The sequence below is a fragment of the Sturnira hondurensis genome, unplaced genomic scaffold (genome assembly GCF_014824575.4).
Source record: "Sturnira hondurensis isolate 20B ecotype Veracruz unplaced genomic scaffold, ASM1482457v3 Scaffold0007865, whole genome shotgun sequence".
Lineage (NCBI taxonomy): Eukaryota > Metazoa > Chordata > Mammalia > Chiroptera > Phyllostomidae > Sturnira > Sturnira hondurensis.
The window spans coordinates 10,795,711-10,802,146 of NW_028080496.1; positions in this window are offsets into that span (position 1 = coordinate 10,795,711).

Sequence of the window (6,436 nt, forward strand, 5' to 3'; positions counted from 1 at the left end):
GCCACCAGGCCAACTGGGGCCTCCATCTGGAAAGGTCCCATTCCAGTGACGTTCTGGTCCCCCAACCGGATGACGTTCTCGTTCGCCAAGCCTCAGTGGCCCCCGCGCACACTCGCAGCAGGTGTGAGCTCAGGACTGTAGGGGCACCCTGGCTCTGCCTGGGCAGGAGGGAGGCCGGGGCAGCCCCGACGGGACAGGGTGCCCCTGGAGGCCCGTGCAGCACCCCAAGGCTTGAGGCAGTCAGCCCCCAATTCGGTTGTTCTTCACTTGCATAGCGGGATGACACTGAGGTATTTATTGGCTTTTGGCTTTTTCCTGTCTCCCCCACTGGAGAGGAAGGTCCCCAAGGGCAGGGGCTGAATCTGTTTTCTTCCCCACCACCTGTGCCCACCCCTCACAGAACCACGGCCTCTCAGACGGAGTGACAGCAAGGCCGCAAACAGCTGGTGGGCCACATCCGGTCAGCAGATACACTTCTTCGGCCTGTGTAGAATATTATCTGTCAATTACATTCGTGGCCAACACTTTCTTAAAAATTGGGAGATTTCACATAAAATCTGCGTTTCCAGTTTCTGTGGAAACGTCGGGTGTTTTTTCCGCCCCCAGGCTATACTCCCGAGTGACCCAGTGGGGTGGACCCGAGGGGCAGCTCAGTCTCCGACCACCAGGCCCGGGTCGCTGTTCCCCCAGCCCCTTTAGCTTGTCTGCACACCTGTCCCCCACGTTTGGGACGATGACTCAGGTTTTCTCAGCCTTGTATGAAGTGTGAGACCCTCTCCACCTCCTGTAGCCAACTGGATGGCCGCCCAGCGCCCCCTTTATAAAGAGCGTAAAGTAACGCCCCACCCCGCATGGGGCATCGCTGCCAGCCAGGAGGGCTGCTATCCGGCCAGCCTGGGGCCTCTGCAGCCCCCGGAGATCACCCCATGGTTCCTGGGGGTCTCCCCTCTCTCCATCAGCAGCCGGCAAACTTCCCAGAACCGTCCGAGACGCCTCCCGCCTTCCTGGAAGACAGCAGGACGGCAGCGTCCACATCTGCTTTCCCAAGCACTCCCGGCCGAGTCAGACGGGGGCTCCCCCGGAAACCAAAAGCACTAATGAAGGGAAGGAATGTAAGCCGAACACTTAGCGAGCTCCCGAGAGGAGGCATTTTGGCTCGCAAGGAGGACGTGGGGTCCTCCACGATGTGCGTCTGCGGAGCAGGGCCCAAGTGCAGCTCCGGGCGCGCCAGGCTCCCTGCGTTTGCAGATCCCAGCACAGACGTGGAGGGCCTTCCAGGCCCTTTATCTGTGAGGCGACCCAGAGAACTGTGTTCAGGGCACGTGCCCCTGGTGGTTCTGACCTGAGTGGAGAACGGGGGCGCTCTCAGGGCCACCGCAGCACCGAGGGCCCGTCGGATGAGGACAGTCCCTGAGCAGACATCCACAGCCACCATCTACGCAGCTGCTTCAACACATCTTCCCCAGGGCTTGAGGAAACACAATTTAAACCACATATCAGGGTCTAAATGAGCATCCTGCTCTCACTGAGGCTCATTAGCGCTGCCTGGGCCTCCCAACCAGGCATCTCTGGCCCTGGGGGACACATTGAGCAAGGCAGGAATAAACCTCTAGAACCAGCAGGAGCTGCGCCACTGCAGGCAAGTGGCTTAACCTCTCTGAGCCTTAATGTTTGTAGTTCTACACCGGGAACAGTAACTGCCTCACGGGGACAGTGTAAGGGTTCTCTGAGGAGAGCGACATGCATGTTTGGCCATCAGGTAGTCACGTGGCTCATGCTGGAATCCTAAGTTTGGAGAGTTGTGTCTGTAATCGTGGCTTCTGCATCCTTCCATCCTGCAACACTGGGCGTGGGGAGTGTGGGCAAATGGGTGGCGCTGTCAACCTGGGCTTTCAGTGGCCCCACCCCCAGAAACCTACTCAAGTGGACGAAACATAGAAAGGTGTGCAAATGAGGCGCATTTCTTATAAGGACACAGGGAGCCCAGAGGAATATCTGGGCTCAGGGTCACCCTACCCCTACTTCTGAGCTCCCTTCTCACTGGAGAAGGCGGTTGACCTTCAACTTCCTGGCTGATGTGTCTTCAGTTCAGGTGAGCAATGGAGATCATCGGGCATCTCCAAGTCCCCAGGCCCAGCGTGGGGGGTCTTCACCTCCAAACCAGTGAGCTGCGAGGAGGGCCCCAGCTCAGCCCTGTTACGATGTGTTTCAGCCCACCCCTGCCAATGGGTTGTCCTCAGAACAGCGGGACTAGGGTCAGCAGGACACTCCTAAAGTTTTCCCCCCATATGCCTACCTGTGAGACGCATCACACTTAGTTAGGACCTTGCACCCTCCAAGTCGTCTTGGAAGGGTCTGGGGCCGGGGGAGCAGGCGGAGCATCTCTACGGCTTTTCCAAGCAACCGCGAGCCGTGATGCAGGCCTGGTGCTCAGAGATGGGGGCACTCTGCAGAGCAAGGGGGCGATGCGGGAGAAGAGGTCACAGTGGCTTGGGAGGAATCCCGGGTCAGCCGGGCCCTCGTGTCTGAGGCCAGAGGTCTCATCCATGAGAACTTGTCATGAGATGTCCTCCTGCGAACAGGCCGACTGCCATCGATTGTCCATCTGTTCGGAAGACCTGCCCCCGGCCCAGTGCCACAAAATGTCGTGAGGATGTCCCGATGGGCTCAGACCCAGTGCGATGTGGGGCTCCCAGCTCCCGCTGGGAGGAAGCCTGCGGCTCACCACGAGTGGAGCCCTTGGCTCTCGACTCCTTTTCCTGGGGGATCCTTCCGTCCCAGGGAGGGCTGGTGGGCCTGGGCTCCCATCACGCTGCAGAGCAGAACCATCTGTTGGTGGCTCTTCTGCTGGAGCCGGGGCTCGGAGAAAGCGTTTACCAACAACGTGTCTGCACGTCAAGAGGCACAAGTCCTTGGCCCGGGTTCCTGCCTGTCCCTGGGCCAGCTGGTTCCACCAGAGACAGGAAACTGCTGAGCCGAGGGTGTGTGCCAGCCGCATCTTGGCTAATCCCAGGGACGCACAGACGAGTCTCCATCGAGGCGGACATTCTGTGGCAAGACAGGCACGTGACCCTTACAGCCACACTATCTGGGTAGCACTTCCCTGCTCTGCTCTCAAAGACTTTGAGCAGACACCTGCGCCAAGCCTCCCAAAAGCAACCGGGCACGACATTCACACTGTAGTCTAAGCAAGTGGCACCCTCTGCGGTTATGCAAGGCACCACCTAGCCCTGCTGCTAAAAAATTAACAGAGCTTTCTTGGATTCAAAGAGATGTCCAGTGCCTAAACTCCCCAATAGTGAGTTCCTCATTGGTAAATTAAGGCTAAACTATCTGTTCCTTGCGCTGTTGGGATGAGGTCATGACGTGATGCAGGGTATACTGCTAACCTAAGGGCCGGGGTCTTAGTGAGGGAGAACTTGGGCAGCAGAGGCAGCTGTTGCTGCTGCTGATGCTGTGGTGACAGTAACGTTCATTCTGAGCATTTGTGCTCACTGTTGGTCTTGAAAACCTGTCCTGCGCAGACGCACCTGCTCTCAGGGTGGGAACGTCTAAGGCTCCTGCACAGAGATCACCAGGGATTCCCGCTGTCTCCCTCCTCCTTTCCCAATGTGGGGACGGCCCAGGTCATATTTTAGGGGTTTGGCGAGATAGTAAGGGACCCAGGTCAGTGGAGAAAGGGGAAGCCATGTGGGGAGTTCAGTAGTGACATGGCTGAGGGCCCCTGGCGCCCTACAGCCGCTCCCACGGCCCACCCACCATGTCGCACTGGTGTGCCCACGCACCTGCGCATGGAGGAGGGCCTGGTACCTATGTGCCGCTTATAGTGAATGGGAGAATGAGCCAAGGAGATGAGGAGCTACCCTCCGCACTTTGGGTCTGCACATTTTCATTCTTTTTTTCCAGCAAACACTAGGGCACGTTGGCTCTGTACCATGCCCAGGGCCAGGCTGGGCACGAAGATCATCCCACACGCCCTTGACCTTGAGGCAGCTCTCGTCCAAGCACACAGAGTTCCAGGCCTTCTCTGCTCCCTCCTCCAAGCCACTGGGAAGATGCTTTGCCCTGAGGAAGCCACGAGTCTGGGTGGCTGGGGGTGGACGTGACAGCTATGGCCCACCCTCCTCGTCTCTGCCCACATTTCCCTCTGTGTTCCACCCCGTCTTCGAGGGGACCTGGAGGACGTGCCAGGCTGCCCGTGGGCTTGGAGGGGCCGAGTTGGCCTGTCCCTGGGCTGGGTGGTAGGAAAGTGTCTCCTGAAGCAGAAGGCGAGCACGCAGGAAAATGCACGAACCAGGACAAACGTCAGAAGCATATAAACACTCATGACCACTCGCAGCTGTGCGGAGCCTTGTCCCCCGGGGCGAGAAGGAGGCCGGGTGATTAAAGAGACTAGATCCAGGCGGTGGGGATTGGGGGTCCTCTCCTCCCACTTCCTCACACGCCCCTCTGCAGCTCCTCTTGGGTCGCTGTACTTGGAGTCTGAGGCGCTGCTCTGAGACTCTTGGCTTCCTAGCCTGGCCCACAGGCCCTCACTTCCTGCCCTCCTGCCCCCCCTCACTCCCCAAGCGTGCAGAGAGCAGGACGCCTGGCCTTGCAGCCAGCTGTTCCAGCTGAGCGCCGGGAAGCTCCCCAGACCCCGAATGTGAGAGCAGCGGTCATGATCACAGAGCCCACAGAATCAGCACGTACTGTGAATGGGCGGGGCAGCCTGGGGATGGGCATCAGGGCGCAGTGGGGACTGGGGAAAACAGGCAGCCTGGGGTCCCCCTTGGTGGTCCCCAAGCTCTGGCAGGTCCACACTCCTGCCTTTCCAAGGCAATGGGTTTGCGTTCCGAAATGTGCCCTTTTAAAGGTCTTTATTTTTTCACATTTAAATTTTTTTTCAATGAGAGTTTACATTTAATATTGTTATTTTGTATTAGTTGCAGGTGTGCAGCATAGTGGTTAGTCGCACACTCGGTAAAGCATTCCCTGGACCCACCTGGCCCCATACGCAGTGATCACAATGTTCTGATCCCATTCCCCGGGCTGTACTTCACGTCCCCACGACTACTCTGTAACTCCCAGTCTGCACTTCCCCGTCCCTCAACCTTTCCCCCAGCCTCCCGCCCCTCCCCTCTGGCAACCACAAGTCTGTTCTCTGCATCAATGAGTCTCTTTCTGTCTCGTTTGTTCGTTTATATGGTCCTTTAGATTCCCCATACAAATGAGATCACGTGCTATTTGTCTTTCTTGGACTGACTCATTTCACTTTGCACAATACCGTCTAGGTCCATCCATGCTATCGGCAAAGGTAAGATTTTTCTTATTTTTTATGGGCAAGTAATATTCTATTGTATACACGTACCGGTGCTTTATTATCCACTCACCTAATGATGGGCCCTTGGGCAGCTTCCAAATCTTGGCAATTGTAAAGAACGCTTCAGTGAACACGGGGTGCATAAATTCCTTCGAATTAGTTTTGGGTTTTTTTCCTATATGTATATTGAAAGTGGAATCACTGGGTCATAGTTCCTTTTTTTATTTTTTGAGGAACGTCCATACTGTTGTCCACCAATGCGGGGCTGCACCAGCCTGCATTCCCACCCACAGTGCATTTCCCACAAGTGTACAGGGGACCCTAATCCTCTGGCTGGGGACCCCGCTCGGAGGATCCCTGCCCTTCCTGAAGGGGGCGCTGTTTCCTCAGCACCCGCCTGCCGTTGCCTTGGGGAGCACAGCTTAAGGCAGCCAGATCTCCCAGGTTTTTTTTGTTTTGCTTTTCATTTTTCAGAAAAAGCCAGAAGCACAGCTTTTAATGTAAAATGTCCCAATTTTTAAAATTTGTAAGTAAATTTTTTTAAAGGGAAAGAAACTCTTAGGGGACTGAGAAAACTACATGCAGGTTGAAATAGACTCAGTGCCCTCCACTCTGTGAGCTGTGCATTTGCACACACACTGAGTCGGGGGCCTCCTCATTCCTGAGGACATTCGTGCCTGTGGCCGCTGACTATTGCCCTGCATTTCCCAGAGGCCAACAGCCTGTTGGCACCTTGGTCCCTGCTGCATCCAAAACAATGAAGCCTCCTCGCTGGTCTGTCTGCTGTGGGAGGGAACGGTGAGGCCACCCACCCTAAGAGGATTATCACAGGCTTCTCAGATGGTGGAAGTTTCCAATGCGGGGGACCCTGGGCTGAGCTTAGCAGGAGGCCAGGAGGCTCAGAGGACTGTGCAGTAATGATGGCCGCAATAAGACACAAGAGGCTCAGCTTTCAGGCTCAAAGATGAAGGAGCAGGGCCCTCCATCTTCAGAGGCTGCTCTGCGTGAAGCTGAGCAGACTGGATCTCTTTGAGCTATTTCCTGACGAACTTCTCCAACAGAATAAGGCAATCTGAGCCCATCAGGGTCTTTCAGTGTCTTCGCGCTTTATTTTCTGTGGAGCGACAATTACCT